The sequence below is a fragment of the Callorhinus ursinus genome, unplaced genomic scaffold (genome assembly GCF_003265705.2).
Source record: "Callorhinus ursinus isolate GAN/ISIS: 27379988/994484 unplaced genomic scaffold, GSC_fseal_2.0 scaffold115, whole genome shotgun sequence".
NCBI lineage: Eukaryota > Metazoa > Chordata > Mammalia > Carnivora > Otariidae > Callorhinus > Callorhinus ursinus.
Window position 1 is genome coordinate 101,022 of NW_027397177.1, and position 17,869 is coordinate 118,890.

The window sequence follows — 17,869 nt, forward strand, 5'->3', positions numbered from 1 at the left end:
CTGGCTCAGCAGTCCCTATGGTTACCCCTACAATCCCATCAGCCCTCTCCCAGGGAGCTGTCACTTCATGGCACCAGTGAGATTGCCTGTAACCACCCTGCTTCCTGGCACAATGTGGGGTGGCTCTTGGTTGCTGAACGGTTTCATGTATTCTGCCCTTTGGAATGATTCTGTGAGACCCTCTGAAGAGGCAAATGCTCTCCGAGGGACCCACCTGGAGAAAGGGAAAATGCGAGGAGGGAGCTGGGACCAGGGGCTTCTGCACAGCACAGCCTGCCATGGGGTTCAGCAGCAAAGCCCAGGAAAGGCTGCTGTTAATGGGAGGCCTGGGCACTCCTCCACTCTGGCAGGCATCAGGGTTACAGCAGGAAGACAGAGTATCTGAATGTCACACTGCAACGAGCTCAGAGACCAGCTGGCCCCATGATTCTCACACACGACGGCCTAGCATCCAAGGAGGAGTGGGACGTGTGTGGCTCATGAAGAATAGAGTATGGAAGTTTTACTAGTAAAATTTAAATGAGGAAGGCCAGAGACTACTGTATTTATCAGAAAACCCATCTAGTCCAGTCAGCTCATTTCACAAAAGGGCTGACCTGCCTGCTCCATTCCGGCAAGCTGACAGCGGCAGAACAGGAACCAGAAGGCAGGCTCTGGCTCTTTTACCCAGATCTCTACCCCAAAACCAGCTCGGCTAAGTGAGAATCAGGTCTCAGGTCGGGAATCACAGCCACCCCCAACAGGATGCCCTGCATTCTGATTTGGGGCGTGGCTAACCCATCCTTCCTCAGAGGGCTGGTTCCAAACTTTCCAATTCTGACCCATTTTCTCTTTGTTAGGACAAAAAAAAACACAGGACTTATGAAACGCAGTGCCTCTGTGGAGGTCAGCAATACAAACCCCCAGGGACGAGGAGTGTCTGACTGCTGGATAGGGACCTGCAGGGCCAGGCATGTACCAACATACTGTGGTTTTGAAATACAGCCAAAATTCTTTGCTATGCCTTCTCAAATGCCAGTTGCTCCCAAGTCACTGTGACCACCAAACCCATTTCCAAATAGCCCTGGGGCAGGAAGAGAATCACTGAGAATCACCCTGTCAGCCCTCCACATGGGAGGGGAGACGCATCTGACTGCTGAGTCTGAGGACATCCCCTGTTCCCTGTCACCCACCTGCCTGACAGGGACAAGCACGTGACCCAGCTCTGCTGTGACAGCTGACCAGGGGAGTGGGGGCGCACTGGGGAAGCCACTTTCTCCTATCAGTCAAGAAGTCACAAGGCTGATGCTAGAGACCACCACACCAGAATAAAGTGACAAGGCCCAAACTTCAGTATTTATTTTTTGTAAGTCACAAGCATTTTCTACATCCAGGAGATGAGGCGACCATCACTTACTGTATCTTCTATACTCAGACACTGCCCAACTGGAACACTGGCTCATCTGCCTTACCTTGTCCTCCAGCTTCTCCTTAAGCAGATGTTTGGGGAAGAAGGCTTTGCTTAAAGTTAGTTATCTTAGAAGAGGAGGGGGAGGCCCAAAGGAAAAGGATGACTGGACAAGATGAAAGAGGAAAGAGAGGCAGGTTCTCCAAGCATCTCTATTAAATGAATGACACTTTGAAGAAAAGAACAGCAACCCACAGTCTATATTTTATGGAGGCTGGGGTGGGGGAGTTCAAATGTGGGAATGAGACCAGGGCAAGAGAGTGGGGTAGACCTGGAGTAATAGCTATCTCCCATCTGATGTAACATCCATTGGCTGTTTCATCCACCACTCACACCACATTTTGATGTCAGCCATAGTAAAGTGTAACCAGTTCATTCAAGAGAAACAGCTGGAGGAAGATCAGATTCTTGTATGTTCATTTTGCATGTACCACACAATGTATCAAATGCCTCTAACACATTATTATATTTAAATCCTTAAGACAAACCTGTCAGCACAGCCTTGTACTTCCTGCGGGTCAGGCACTGTGCTAGATGAAAGCAAGAGCAGGATGATAAATGCACGGTCTTTGCCTTCACAGAGCTCAGTCTAGTAAGGAAGCAGACAATCTTGACTACCTTGGAGCAGCAAAGAGTTCTTAGAGAAACAGAGTGTAAACGTAAAAACTGATAAACTTCAAAATTTAAAACTTCTTTGATCAAAAGTGTGGTAAAGATACATCGATCAATGGAACAGAATACAGAGCCCAGAAATAGACCCACACAAATGTGACCAATTGATTTTTGATAAAAGCACAAAGACAATTCAATGGAAGAAAGAAGCCCTCAGCAAGTAGTGGTGGAACAACTAGACATACACATTATCAAAAACTGAACCTCGGGGTGCCTAGGTGGCTCAGTCGTTAAGCGTCTGCCTTCAGCTCAGGTCATGATCCCAGGGTCCTGGGATCAAGCCCTGCATCGGGCTCCCTGCTCAGCGGGAAGCCTGCTTCTCCCACTCCCACTCCCACTGCTTGTGTTCCCTCTCTCGCTGTGTCTCTGTCAAATAAATTAAAAAAAAAACAAAAAAACTGAACTTTGATCCACACTTCACACTGGATATAGAAATTCACTCAAAACAGACCAAAGACTTACATGTAAAATCTAACTCTATAAAACTTCTGGCAGAAAAGAAATAAAATCTTTGTGAACCTGGGTTAGGCAAAGTGCTTACATACATCTCGAAAAGCATGATCTATAAAACAATGTTATAAACTTAAATTCATCAAAAGACCAGTGGTTACCAGGTGGAAACCTCAAGGTAGGGAGAGGGGCTGACTACAAAATGGCAGCATGAGGGAATTTTGGGGTGATGGAACTCTGCTCTTCATCTTCAGTGTGGGACTGATTACACGACCCTACACATTTGTCAAAGCTCAAAGGATATACCAAAAAGGAATTTGTGTACTAAATTAAAAATTAAAACAGATTTTTTTTTTAAGATTTTTATTTATTTGACAGAGAGGGACACAGCCAGAGAGGGAACACAAGCAGGGGGAGTGAGAGAGGGAGAAGCAGGCTTCCCGTGGAGCAGAGAGCCCGATGCAGGACTCAATCCCAGGACCCCGGGATCATGACCTGAGCCGAAGGCAGACACCTAACGACTGAGCCTCCCAAGGCGCCCCCAACACAGATACTTTTTAAAAGTACAGTTAACCAAGAATAAAAATAACAATATAAAAGAAAAAAGTACAGTTAAGCAAATGAATGGGTAAGTCACTAAGAGAAAACACTTGTAACACATATCTCTTATCTGGAATATACAAAGAACTCCTACAATTCAATAAAAAATATAAATAATAAAAAAGCAAACAACCTCATAAAAATGGGCAAAAGATTTGAACACACATTTCTCAAAAGAAGATATATAAATGGCTAACAAGGACATGAAAAAGTGTTCAGCACATCACTCACAGGAAAAGGCAATTAAAACCACATGCAGTACCATTACACAATAGAAAGGCTAAACTTTAAAAGTCTGACAACATAAAATGTTGGTGAGATTGTGGGGCAACTGGAACTCTTATACAATATTGATGGGAATGTAAAATAGCACAACCACTCCGCAATTAAGCAAGAAAAAGAAATAAAAGACATCCAAATTGGAAAGGAAAAAGTAAAATCACCTCTGTTTGCAGAAGACATGATTTTCTATGTCACATCTGAAGATCCGCCAAAAAAAAAAAAGTGTTAGAATAAATTCAGCAGAGCCATAGGACGTAAAAATCAACAGACAAAAATCAGTTGTATTTCTATACACTGACAATGAACAACTTGAAAAGGAAATTAAGAAAACAATTCTACTTACAAGAGCATCAAAAAGAACAAAATACTTAGGAATAAACTTAACCCAAGGAGATGATATACCAGTATACCAAAAACTACAAAACACTGCTAAAATTAAAGAGGACACAAATAATGGAAAGACATCCGATGTTCATGGAATGGAAGACTTAAGATGTCAATATGAACCAAGCAATCTACAGAGTCAATGTAATCCTTATCAAAATGCCAATGACTTTTTTTTTTGCCAAAATAGAAAAATCTATCCTAAAATTAATATGGAATCTCAAATGACCCAGAATACCCAAAACAATCTTGAGGAAGAAAAACAAAGCTGGAGGCCTCCCACTCCTTATTTCAAAACATATTACAAAACTGCAGTAATCAAAACAGCGTGCTACTGGCAACAACACAGATATATAGGCCAATGAAACAGAATAGAGAGCCCTGAAATAAACTCTCACGTATATGGTCAAATAATTTTTGACGAGGGTTCTGAGACCATTCAATGAGGACAGGACAATGTTTTCAACAAATAATGCTAGGAAAATAACCACATACAAAAGAATGAAGTTGGACTCTTACCCAACACCATATATAAAAATTAAATCAAAATGGATCAAGGATTTATAAACATAAAACCTAAAACAATAAAACCCTTAGAAGAAAATACAAGACAACAGTGGATTTAGAAGTGATTTCTTGGATATGATAACAAAAGCACAGGCAACAAAAGCAAGAGGAGACAAAAGAACTACATCAAACTTAAGGAAATAAGAAAGTGAAAAGGCAACCTACAGAACGAAAAAAAATCTACAAATCATGTATCTGATAAGGGATTACTATCCAGCATATATAAAGAACTCCTACAATTTAACAACAAAAATACAAATAATCCAATTTAAAAATGGGCAAGGGGGGGCACCTAGGTGGTGCAGCTGGTTAAATGTCGGACTCATGGTTCCCACTCAGGTCGTGCTCTCAGGGTTGTGAGATCAAGTCCCATGTCAGACTCCACGTTCAGCAGAGTCTGCTTAAGTTTCTCTCTCCCTCCGCCCCTCCCTCACACCACACATGCATGCATGTACACTCTTTCTCTCAAAAAAAAAAAAAATGGGCAAAGGACACGAGTTAGACATTTCTCCAAAGAAAATATACAAATGGCCAACAAGAATATGACAAGATGTTCAACATCACTAATCATTAGAGAAATGCAAATCATAACAAGATATTACTACATACCCTTTAGAATGGCCACTATAAAAAAAATAGAAAATAACAAGTGTTGGCAAGAATACAGAGAAACGGGAACCTTTGTGCACTACTGGTAGAACTGTAAAATGGTGCAGTCACCATGGAAAACAGTATGGAGGATCCACAATAAATTAAAAATAGAATTACCATATGATCCAGCAATCCCAATTCTGGATATGTATCCAAAAGAACTGAAAATGGGATCTTAAAGAGATATTTGCACACCCATGTTAATCACAGCATTATTTACAATAGACAAGAGGCAGAAGCAATCTAAATGACTCACAGATGAATGGATAAAGAAAATGTGGTATATTCATACAATTATTATTCAAACTTAAGAAAAGAAGGAAATTCTCTCATGCTACAACATGGATGAACCTTGAAGACATTATGCTAAGTGAAACAAAAAGACAAATACTGCATGATTCCACTTATATGAGGTTTCTAAAGTAGTCAAACTCTTAAAAAATGGAATGCCAAGAGCTGAGGGAAGAAGGAAAAAGGAAGTTGTTGTTCAGTGGGTTAATGAGTTCCAGTTCTGCAAGATGAAAAAGTTCAAGATCTGTTGCCCAACAGGGCGCATTCCGTTAACACTACTGTACACTTAAAAATGGTTAAGATGGGGGCCCCTAGGTGGCTCAGTCGTTAGGCATCAGGTCGTGATCCCAGGGTCCTGGGATCGAGCCCCGCATCGGGCTCCCTGCTCTACGGGGAGCCTGCTTCTCCCTCTCCCACTCCCCCTGCTTGTGTTCCCTCTCTAGCCGTGTCTCTCTCTGTCAAATAAATAAATAAAATCTTTAAAAAAAAAGAAAACGGTTAAGATGGTATATTTTATATTACATTCTTTACCACAAATTTAAATTTAAATTTAAAGAAACAACCTAAACCTTGTTTCCCTGGATCTGGTTAACAATCCTGTGAGGTCAGTTTTATTATTATCCCCATTTAGAGAAAACAAGATGGGGTCTTGTTTTGTGTAAAGAATATTACATTCTTTACCACAAATTTAAATTTAAAGAAACAACCTAAACCTTGTTTCCCTGGATCCGGTTAACAATCCTGTGAGGTCAGTTTTATTATTATCCCCATTTAGAGAAAACCAGTCCCTCCCGGGGCTGGTTTCCGATATGTAAAATGAGGTGACAGTGGGCTGTACCTAATCCTCACAAGCACAGACAAGACACGGAGGGATTTTAAAGCCACAAGGAAAATATTAACACCGAATAAACTTCTTCAAGACAACAGGCTTATAAGTATGAGGCACTCTAAAAGGAGATTGACATTAAGGCCCAGTCACTGGAAGATTTGCCCCAGGTCCTCCCTCAGGTTAGCTCAGTCGGGGCAAAGCTCTGACACCTGCATGAACCCCCACAGGAGCTCACAAAAGCACACAGCTTTTCATTAGTGGGCCTCTTTAAAGAATACTAAAGATTACAATGGCACCCTGAAAGTTTCATTCATACACTTACTTCAGAACCAAAATCAAGAGTAGGTTTCAACACATCAGAAACTCTATTCAGGGCGCCTGGGTGGCTCAGTTGGTTAAGCGACTGCCTTCGGCTCAGGTCATGATCCTGGAATCCCGGGATCGAGTCCCACATCGGGGTCCCTGCTCGGCAGGGAGTCTGCTTCTCCCTCTGACCCTCCCCCCTCTCATGCTTTCTCTCTCTCTCTCTCATTCTCTCTCTCAAATAAATAAATAAAATCTTAAAAAAAAAAAAACTCTATTCAAAAAGCAGGGTTATCGTTAGGGTTCACTAAGCTACTGCACACCTAGAGCTTAGCAGAGTGCATGATGCTCAGAAATGGCGGGGTGGGGGGGAGGGGGAAGGGGGTGACAGAGGTAAGAAGAAGGATGGTGGTGATGATGATGATGACGACAACACTAACAGCAGCCAAGAACCAAGGCCAAAAGTACAGAACCAGGCCAGCAGGGGATGCTTTTGGCATCCGCCAGCCGAGTGTGAGGCTGCCTGAAGGACATTTGTGAGGACACAGCCGTGGGCAGGTGAGACAGGGGGTTAGCGCCATGACACCAGTGGCCAAGGCTATGGGAAGAAGACAAGAAAAGTGTGTGGGCAAAGAAGTTCAAGTTGAAAAGTCAGGAGCAAAAATATGAGAGGGAGCAGAGGGCCAAAAGTACCTACGGAAGCTGTGCAATATCAGAGCGTGAGCTCTAGCTTGCCCAGGTTTCACATACTGGCTCCACCACTTACAAGTTGTGTGATTTTGGGCAATTCACTTATTCTTCCAAGCTGTTTCTTCATCTGTAAAATAAGGTTGATATGAGTACCTGCTTTCTATAAAAAGAGCATCACACCTCACACTGCAATTATAAAGGAGAAACGCACAACCGCGACCACACAGAATTTTGTAACATTGTTTTATTGTGTGTCCTAATCATTTTGGGGATTACTTTCTGGTTTTTAAAAGTATTACCATTTTTACATTTAGTTATATGAAATCTTTTAAATACCTTGTTCTGATCATTAACTTTTATTAATGCTTCTTAAGAGATAATATAGCTACATGGTTCAAAATCCACAAGGAGGTGACAGATAAGATTATTAACAAGACTTCCAAGCTTCTTAAAATGTCCATGTTTTCTTGATTGCAACCAGAAGGTGCTGAGGTCAGCAGAGGAGGCTGCTAAAACACTAACTCCCAGAATGGGTCAGCCAGGCCCAAAGAGCTGTGACAGCATCAGTGTCCACACAAGATACTGGTGGAGCTGGAAGCCATGAGCACTGAGAAGGTGCCTCTTCCTTTGCAGGTGGGTGCCAGATGGTGGTGCCACTATCTCCACTCAGTCCCCCACAGCCATGCAGCTCTTTCATCTTATCTTGCAATCATGGTGCAAGAGGCAGAGCACCCGGCTCAAGACAGCAATCTTCGGTATCCAGTTTCTGCTTCTTCTACTTAAAAGCCAAGTGATGCCACCAGGCAAAGTAATTATCCTCTCTGGGCCTCGGCATCCCAGTCCCTAAAACGGACCTACCACCTGCCTCTCTGTCTCCCTCCCAAACAGGACTGTCAGATAAAGCATGTACACAACTATGCCCAAGCTCAACCCCACCTTCAAACAGCTCTCCCACATCACCACACACCCCAGAGACTATCAGAACATGGCACACACCATGGGGTGGATGGTGGAACTGGGAGCTTATTAAACAAACTTGAGCTCAAATGACCCCAGTCATCTAAACCCTCCACTTATTTTCCCAAAGCAGGAGCGGAAATTAGAAAGAGTGACTTGCCAAAATTGCACTGACAAAATTGTCAATGACAAAACTAGGATAACAAGGTCTTGGGACGCTTAGAAATGAAAAATAACTCATTTTTAAATATTCAATTATTACAAAATAACTTTTCAAATGAACCTTCGACTATGGGATAATTTTAGGTTTACAGAAAAGTTGCCATGTGCCCTCATCCAGTTTCCCCAGTTGTTAGTATCTTACACTACACACTACCAGGGCACATTTGGCAATAATTAGGAAACTAACATTGGTACCTTTCTATGCACTGAATTCCAGACTACTGGAATTCCACTGATTGTTCCACTTATGTCCTTTTCCTGTTCCAGGATCCAGTCAGGACCCCACACTGTAGTTAGTATTATAAAGTAATTTCTAATACACTCCATCAGAAGACTTTAAGGTTAACAAAATTAAAAAACTAATTAATAGCACTTATTAGTGTTAAAATCTAAGGAATGTAATTGTTATAAATTTTACTTGGCCTTCCTCTTTACTGATGCTGAGTGGTCATTTATTCAACATATATAATTCTCTTCAAACCAGAGAAACAAAAGTGGAAAAAATATCTTAAGCGAATAGCAATTTACACTAATGAGCTGATCTGTTAAAACTATAAATATCTAGTCATAAAAATGATTTTTAATTTACCCAGGAAAATACAACCTATTCAAAAAGGAGATGTTTCCTTACCGATTAGTGTGACGAAGTAGAAGCTTGTTATAATAAGATTCTAATAATTACTTCTCTCAATAGTCTTTATTTAGTAAAGGTGGTTTCAAATCAACAGTTGGGGTTTTTTTATTTTGTTTTGTTTTTTTATTTCAACTAGGTTCCATGCCCAACATGGGGCTTGAACTCAAGACCCTGAGATCAAGAGTCGCACACTCTACCAACTGAGCCTGCCAGGTGCCCCCAAATCAACAAGGTTTTGTTCCTAAGTGTATAACACAAGGAAGAGAGAAAAAAATTAATCCAAGTAGCTTTTGGACCGAGTACACTCTACGTATACAATCAGTCTAAAGACAAAAAGAGCTGCAAAAAGAAAAAAAAATACAAAATTGTACTTCGTTGGTTTGCTGTTGATCGTGGTAATGGGTGTAGTACTTCTGAAACTATTCTGTGCACACAGTAGGACTAAGCAAATAAGTAAATCTACTAATGCTGGAAGCCAGAGTTTTCATCGCAGAAAAAGGGAGATACAAATATGAAACAGGGAAAGCAGGCAAGATCCCATACTGCTGGGTTGGAACAAAAAGAAATAGTATGAACTTACACAAAAAAGGACGAACACACAGACCCATCCATACACACACATGCACAGAGACAGACAGACATACAGACACACACACCCCAGCTGAATTGAAAGGACTGGTAGCAGCACTATCCCAGCAGCAATGAACACACCTAGCACCAAAATCTTGGCTTCTAAATACCATCTCCCACTAAAATGAACCAGTGTTCCATGGAAAAATGCCTGGGGCAGGAAAGATACAAGATGAGCCTGGTAATAAGGAATGTTCAAAATGGATGAGGACATGTCAGAAGGATGCAGAAGCCAGCCTAAAGGGGTTTCCCTTTGTAGTATATCAATTACAATGTAAGCATCAAAATGAATCATGACAGTAACAGACTATAATAATTGAATAGAAAGAAGGATCCATGAATCCATACTGACAGTAAAAAATGAAAAGGAAGAGAAGCTCTCTTTTATAGACTATTACTAAAAGAAAAAGTAAGAGAAAAATCACCATTTAGCAATCATCACAGTGGGGACGGATTCAGGCAAGAATCATTAACAGGTGCTGAAAATCAATGGGCAAGGCTATCTCCCTACCACGTACCTGCCAGTCACAAAGGGGGAAAGGCACCTTTCCCCAGAGAAATGTAGCCAATGCCACCCTACCACGTGATGAAGGTTAATATCGCTATTCCTGGGACAAACTGATGGGCTGTGCTTCCAGATGCATGCACTGAGGACGACTCAATGATCTGGGGGATCGCACCCGCCAAAAAGGCATCAAGTGAATCTGATCATAAGGAATCCGATAAACCCAAAATGAGGAATAGTCTATAAAATGGCTTCCTGTACTTTTTCACAAGTTGGTAACACGAAGGACAGACAGGAAGCTGTTCCAGATTTTAAAAGATTAAACAGACACCAAAATTAAATGCAATCCATTGACTCCAGGTTGGATCCTGGCTTGGGAAAATATGTTGTAATGGGACAACCGGCAAAATGGGAACATGGCTAACAGTACTGCATCGATGTTAAACTTCCTAAATTTGATAACTATACTGTGCTGATAAGAGAATAGCCTTGTTCTTAGGAAATATACACTGAGGGACTTAGAAATGAAGGGTCATGATGCCTGCAACTTAGTTTCAAGTAGTTCCCCCCACCAGTACAAAATATATCTGTACACACATGCCTGCACACACGTGTGTGTATGCGCACAAATGTGTGGTGAGTCAAATGTTAACTGGTGAATCTGGCTGAACTATATAAAGGTGGAGTTCATTAATACTACTCTTGCAACCTTTCTGTATGTATGCATGTTCCCAAAGTAGAAAGGTTTTTTGTTGTTTTTTTAAAGAACAATGTATCCCTCTGCCTCCCTTCAAAGGAAGATATTTTGAAATCTTAATTCTTTTTGGAATTAAGCTACCTCATACCAATAAAAAAATTCTGACCATTGGGTCTTTGGGATTTGGTTTCATTTTTGCCCATATGGGACCTCTCAACTGAATTAATTCTGCTCATGTCAATGTTCCCCTAAATGGCCACTCTAATGCTAAATTATCCTTGGTGATATTATGCCATTTAGATAAATAAGCACCCAACTTTGAGTTATAGCATAAATACATGTGAAAACCAGGAGCCCAACCTGGAGTTGCTGCAGATCTAGCTTTAGACTGAGATAAATACGTGAAGGTCTGGGAACAGCCAGTTGGAAGTACTGCCTATGTATTTTAGGAGTTAGGTCCCCCAGCCTATTGGCCATGCCATCTCTAACTGTACAAATCTCACTAAACTGCAGCTTCTGGTTGATGCAAAGTTTAGGTAAGAGGCCTCTCCCAGAACCAGACCCCAAAGAGAAAACAAAGTAAGACTGAGGAAAGTTCTCACAGAATCTTGTTTAAAAAAAAAAAAAAAAAAAAAAAAAGGAAGTACAGCTATGTGTGCTAGCCTACAAAGATCTCCAGAGCACGGTCAACTGAACAACTCAATACATTATATAAAAAGTAAACTCCATTTATGTAAAATATTCCATGTATGAAATTTTTGTAAAGATTAAAAAAAATCAACATCATTTTTCCAAACTGTCCTGGGCTTTCACTGTGGCTCTTTACGTCATTCTGCATGTGCATCCCACCCGCACTGATGGGGTGGAGGGAGAATCTGAAGATGTGGCCAACAAACCACTGAGGGTGACAGCACAAGCCTGCCTTGGCCCTAAATGAACCTCATCCCTCTCAGGTACTTCCAGTCCTCTCACTCTGCCTTGTAAGACCACAAAGCCAGGGATAAATTAACTGACCCAGAGATCCTAGGACGCAGCCAGTAGCACTCAAAAGGCCTCTGCATCAGGAGACCTGATGTCAGTCTAAGCACTGGGGGGTCCTGGAACCTCCCATCTCCCAGCTGACCCTCTGGGATGCCCTCTGCAGTGGCCCCTGCCCCTTGTCCAGTGCCCCAGGGAGCCCCAAGCATTCCTCTCCACAGCCATAAACTCCTATGGAAGGTCCCCTAGGAAACAAGGCTTCCAAGACAGGGAAGAACAAGGTGGACACCTGAAGGCTCTGTTCGTCCAGCATACCCACCAGGGCTCTGCTTTCAGCCCTGTCCTGTCCAACACAGAGTAGTCAACAGCTGAGGGCAGACAGACAGCAAGGTGATCAAACTGATGGCTGGCTTCCAAGGATCTGGAAGCCAGCCTACAGAGAGACTGGAGGGAGCAGGGGCACAGACTAGGGACAATGACCAGCCCAAGCTGGGTGAAGCAAAGGCCACACCAAGCAGAGAAGGGGGAGAAAGCCAAAAGGCAAGTATGGCAGTTCTTGCACCCACCAGCTCTCAAGCAAGGCTTGTGCTGTGCAATGGCCCAGGGAGGGGCAAGCCATGTCCTCATGCAGGGGGAAGTCCGGTTCCCAAGCCTCGGTGCCCCGCAAGTCCATCAGAGAGGAAGCCCTGCCCACCCACCCCCAAAGGCTTCCTGCCCAACCCCTACCCCCACCCCAGGCTGGGTGGCTGGTGAACTTCAATGAGGATCCACACTCGTGAGGAAGTTTTCACCCGCTCTCACCTCGCAGCCCAGCTCACCCCCACAGGAGCAAGCTCCCCTCAGTGTGAGGCCCAGGCCAGCTGGCTCTGCAGCAGCCGCCCCGCCCCCTCAGCCCCCAACACACGGGTCCTCCAAAGGCGTTCTTGCAGGCAGCCACAAGGCCCGCATCCTCGCCACCCCCACCAGGGGCAGCTGCGAGGCCCACTGGCTAAGGAAGCTGTTGCTCTTTATGTCAAAATATAAATAGCCATTTGTGCATTTGTTCAATAACTGATTTCTGAGTGCCCACTCTGTGCCAAACTAGGCCCAGGGGACACAACATGAACGTGACAAAGAGTAAAACGTGTCAGTATGAACAATCCTAGCCCTGTCCAAAGCACTGCGGCTGTTTTGGGGGCTCTAGGAAGCCACATACACCCCCTCTCCGACCATGGGAATGGCGCTCACTGTGTGTCGGACAGTGCTCAAAGCCACTTCGCTCTGCTGCCTCCCAGGTGGGGGCTCTCTCCCAAGAAACAGGCCCTTATGCATGCACACCCATACACCCAGACTTTCGGCAGGGGTGGGGGGTGTCCCTGCATTTGGAGCTAACATGAATGGTCTTTTTGTCAGATTTGTTAGAGCTCTATACCACTGATTTTAATTCTCACAGCATCTCTCTGAAGTATGTTCTATTATGTCTGTGTTACAGACAAGGAAATTGAGGCTCAGCACAGTCAGAGAGTGGGCAGCACAGTGGGCCCTGACGCCCAGCCATGCAGCTCTAGGGTCCATGCTCATGCTCTTAACCCACCACACTGGACTCACTGTGTTCTAAACCACAGCCACTCCTTCTCCAAACAGCTTGTGTGAAGCAACACCAGACCTGGGCTTTCCTCCCTCCGAGGTTGATGCCCAGAAGCCCCAGGACACTCTGGGTCTGTAGCTCACGGCACTCCAACCATGGCCCACAGGCCATTCACCCTCCCTTGGACTTGCCCTGTCAAGACAACCATGTCCACACGGATGGAACACACAGCCCAGCTTGGAGCAACAGGACAAGATGTGATTGACTTTCACTAAACACCCCAAGTCAATTGGTAAATCACACCAGAAACAAAAATACAGCTATCACAGAATAACCATACTTTGAGCCCATCCATCATTCTGGCAAAGTGTTGGCCCAAAATTGCGTTCTTGGGATTACTGACCCGCTCTGCAGACAGGAAGAGGAAGGGACCACTCACCAACTCCTCAGCACCCCGAACACAAAAGCACATGGGAGGAGGGAACAATCTGGCAGTGTACCAAAGAAAAGACATTTAATCAGTCCCTTGCTATCTACTAGGTCCTACATGCTGTCACTGATACATTCCACTCAAGAGTCAAGAAATTACCAATGTTTCCCTATGCCAAGTACCAAGGGAGGCAGAGGAACAGAGGTAAGAGAGCACACAGGCAGGGAGGGCTGAGAACTAGATCACCTGCCATGACGGCTAAGAGGTGGGCAAGCCTCAGCGCTGCCAAACTGCCCAGGGGAGGGAGGGGTGAGGAAAGTGCTGGTGAGCTAGCCTGGGAAGCAGGACGAAGGAAGGTGGCAGGCAAGAGCAATCTGGGCCAGAGGAACAGGAAAGGTGCAGCCTCACAGCAGCAAGAAGGTGCAGACCTGTCTGGCGAAGTGTGCGACAGCAGCACGTTTTCCGTTGCTAAGACCAGAACGGCCAACTGAAACAATAACCTGACTCGCTGCCACCTGGGCCAACCAGAGCTTTAACCACAGTGCTTCCTGTGCCCTCAATACTTTCCCGTGGTGACGGTGCCCGGCACACAGCAGGTGGGAGTTGGCGACAGTGCCCAGTACACAGCAGGTTGTGGTGAGGGCTTGTTACAGGGCTGTGGGGAGGCATTACCATTCCTCTCCCGGAGGCGCCAAGTACCAGGAGCTTCCTCTTGCTCTCTGCAGTGGCCAAAGTGTTCAGGGGGAAAGGCCCACTTACTCTCAAATGGTTCAGAAGATAAATTATGTGTGTGCATACATACATACACACGTGCACACATGGGGGATAAGGCAGATGAGCTAAAACGCTAACAAGAGGTAAGTCTGTGTAGAGGATATGCGGTTGTTCTTTGCATGAATTTTATTCCTGCAACTTTTCTGTAATTTTGAAGTTATTTCCAAGTTTTCTTCGTATGTTAAAAAAAAAAAAGACAACTCATTAGCCAGCTAGTGAGGCTGGAGAGTGTGTTAATCCTACTTTCCAAAAAAAAAAAAAAATCCTACTTTCCAACTAAAAAGAATGAAATTGTTAAGCTGAAAGCGCAATCAGCCAGTGGAGCAAGTTCTACAGTGTTACAGGGAGGTGGGCTGTGAAGAAAGAGCTCAGAACTCAGAAAGCGGCTGGCAAGCCCAGGTGCAGGTTCAACTTCCCAGCTACTCCCATGAGCTTCAGACGAGTCTGCTTCTAAAACAGCCACACTCTTCCTATTCACGAACTCAAGTGCTGCTCCAGAAGCAAGGTGCTACAGCCACTAGTTCGTTCACTGAAAATTTACCAGTTCGGCAGAGACAGCAGGCCCCTATGGATCCCTAATGACAAAGGGGAAAGAACCCTTAACTCGGAACCAACTCACCTGGGTTTGAATCCCAGCTATGCTGCTCACCAGCTGTGTAACCTTATGCAAGTCATTTGCCTCTCCCAGTCAGCTTTCCCAACAGTACAAAGAAAACAGCTTCCAGTCCCACCACCTCATCAGGCAGCCTCACTGAACACAAGCCTTTTTACAGGGCTGGGACAGAGCTCACTTGGAGAAGGCAAATGTTTTCTCAGCTACGTATGGTGGGGGCCACCCTAGACTGAGCTGTGGCTAACACCATGGCATGATTTTCTATCATAACTGAAGCTAGAAAAACACTTTCAGAATCAGCAGTTGCTACTGCATTACCTGCACACATGGAGAAAGGGACAATGAAATGATACCACAGTCACTGGCTCCCCAGAAGCCCCTCCATGCTTGTTGCCCCTCAGCAGAGGTCTCCAACCTACCCTTCTCACCACAGCCCCAGGAGGGAGATGTGACACCCACCACCACTGGTCCTTATGGCTAACCACAAAAGGGATTTGAGGGGATGGCTGGTTCTATCCCTCAGATCAGAGTGTTTAGATGAAAAAGGGACCCTCACCAGAGAACCACTGGGTCTATCATGGGAAGAGATGTGCCCTGGAGTTCCACAGCTGGGGGTTAAGGATGGCCAAGACAGGACATATACAGCTGGGGCAGACAGAGCCTCAGCCAAGGGCACATGATGGGAACAAAAGCCAGACATCTGGGGCTGAAATCTCATCTCAGTCACTTAGTTTCGTGAGTTCTCTGTGGTTTTTTTCCCTATCTGTAAAATGGGGCTAATAGCAGTCATCTACCTCACAGGGACCACCTGAGAGTTAAGCAACGCACATGTTAGTACATATTAGAACAGCACCTGGCATGTAACACATCCTCAATCAACCAAGATCAAACATGCATTTAAAAGAAACTTTGCCAAAAGCTCTCTTGTCGCCCCCACTCTGTGAAAGGTCTCACACCCTGGCTGCACCAGAGAAGAGCCAAAGGTGGCTTGGCCCTGGTCCTCACGGACTCCCTCCCTCCTGGGAAGCAGGTTCTGCCTGATGCCCTCCTCATACCCAAGTACAGGTCTAAGCTGGGACTCCCATAGAAAGAATGCAGGTGAAGACCAGGGAAGGTCTCCTTCACAAGCACCAGTCAGCAGACCCCTGCCTGGAAGGACACAGAGCACATACAAGCACCCAAGGAGAACATATGACCCCAAGTGAGACCTGCCCTTGCTGCTCAGTCAAAATCAGGGAACCAGTTGGAGCCCTCCGGGGGCAGAGCAACTCAAGATACCACCAGGAGTCACTGCAAAGTTCTGATCTGGAAAGTCATGGAATGCAAAAGGTAACTTTGCTCCCTCAACCAGAGCCACCTCCCTGCCCCAACTCAGACCTAAATGTGAGGTCTCCTGTGAAGCCCTCCCCTGCCTCACGGGTACAAATGACTGGCCCGCCACCACTGCTGCCTGCCTCTAAGCCCCCATACTTGATGACCTGATTTACATCCAGCTTCTGCTTCCATACTTAAAGGGCACTCCTAGAGAAAGGGGTTTATTCAGTTCATTTGAGCATCCCTAGTGGTAGGCAGACAGTGAGGACTTGAAAACTTTTTCTGAATTGTTGCTAGCCAGCTGGCAGGATACATGGACAACAAAGGAAAGGGAGCTGGGGACATCAGTCACCTCCACCATCCAGGCAGGAGATGCTGGACCTGGAACCAGAGGCACCCCAAGGAAGACAAGCATGATGTGTGGCCTGGTCCCTCAAGGTCCACCTGAGGGACTGACAGGCAAAACTGGGACCCAAGAGCCAGAACAGAATGATGTCTCACCTCTCTACAGACACAGACAAGTTTTCTAAAGAATTTAATCACAAGAAGCCGTAAATCCATTAGCTCCATGGTTCAAGAGCCCATTCAATACTCCCTCCAAAGGTAGGCTTTGTCCTGGCTTCCATTCCTACTAAGGTCACCCCACAAACAGTCACCCTGCTGCCCAGAGAACCATCAGAAGCAGCAGGCAACCAGCTCTACAAAGGGAGCCCAGAGAAGCATCACTGGAGTGACTCCAGGTTGAGCATGGGCCCAGGGCCTTGGCCACCAAGTAAAGGCAGAGAGGTGTCTGGTCTGCGGTGAAAGCCTTGGCTGAAGCATTATGGAGAGTGGCACACCACTGTGCCCCCCAGCCTGCCTTTACACAGAGAGACCCAACAGAGCTCACAGACAACAGCCCTGGACAGTTCTGCCTTCATGGGCCCCTTCCTCCATAAAAAAATAATATTAAGAGTCATACTTTCAACTGCAGCGGTATAAAGACAATAAATCTGTACGTGTATAACATTATATATTATACATACATAATATATAATAACATTTTCTTTGACCTAAAAGGTCAGGGTTTTTTCCACAATGAAGGAGGGGGAACACAAGAAACAAAAATAAAAATTACCCCAGACCTTCTAGCTGCCGTGATTCTGATTCCCCACCACAAGCTTACTTATAAAAACACAAGTTCCGAGGGGAGCTCCAAAGCATTTAATTATCACCTTTAAGGAACACTACTAAGTGCCTGGCAACACCCAGGCCCCGACGGCGGAGACCCGGCCGCAGCACCAGTCTCTATCCCAGGAAGCTTGCTTCCTGCGTGCGATGCTTGGCGGACTCCTAGTACCACGGAGGGCCCGGTCTCTGAGCTGAGTAGTTCTCAACTGCCA

The 17,869-nt window shown here is 45.0% G+C and overlaps 1 protein-coding gene across 3 annotated transcripts in view; it reads right to left on the reverse strand.

The window, feature by feature from the left end:
* DGCR2 (DiGeorge syndrome critical region gene 2) overlaps positions 1 to 17,869 on the reverse strand; it is an 81,935-nt gene that overhangs the window by 63,168 nt on the left and 898 nt on the right. The window lies entirely within an intron of this gene.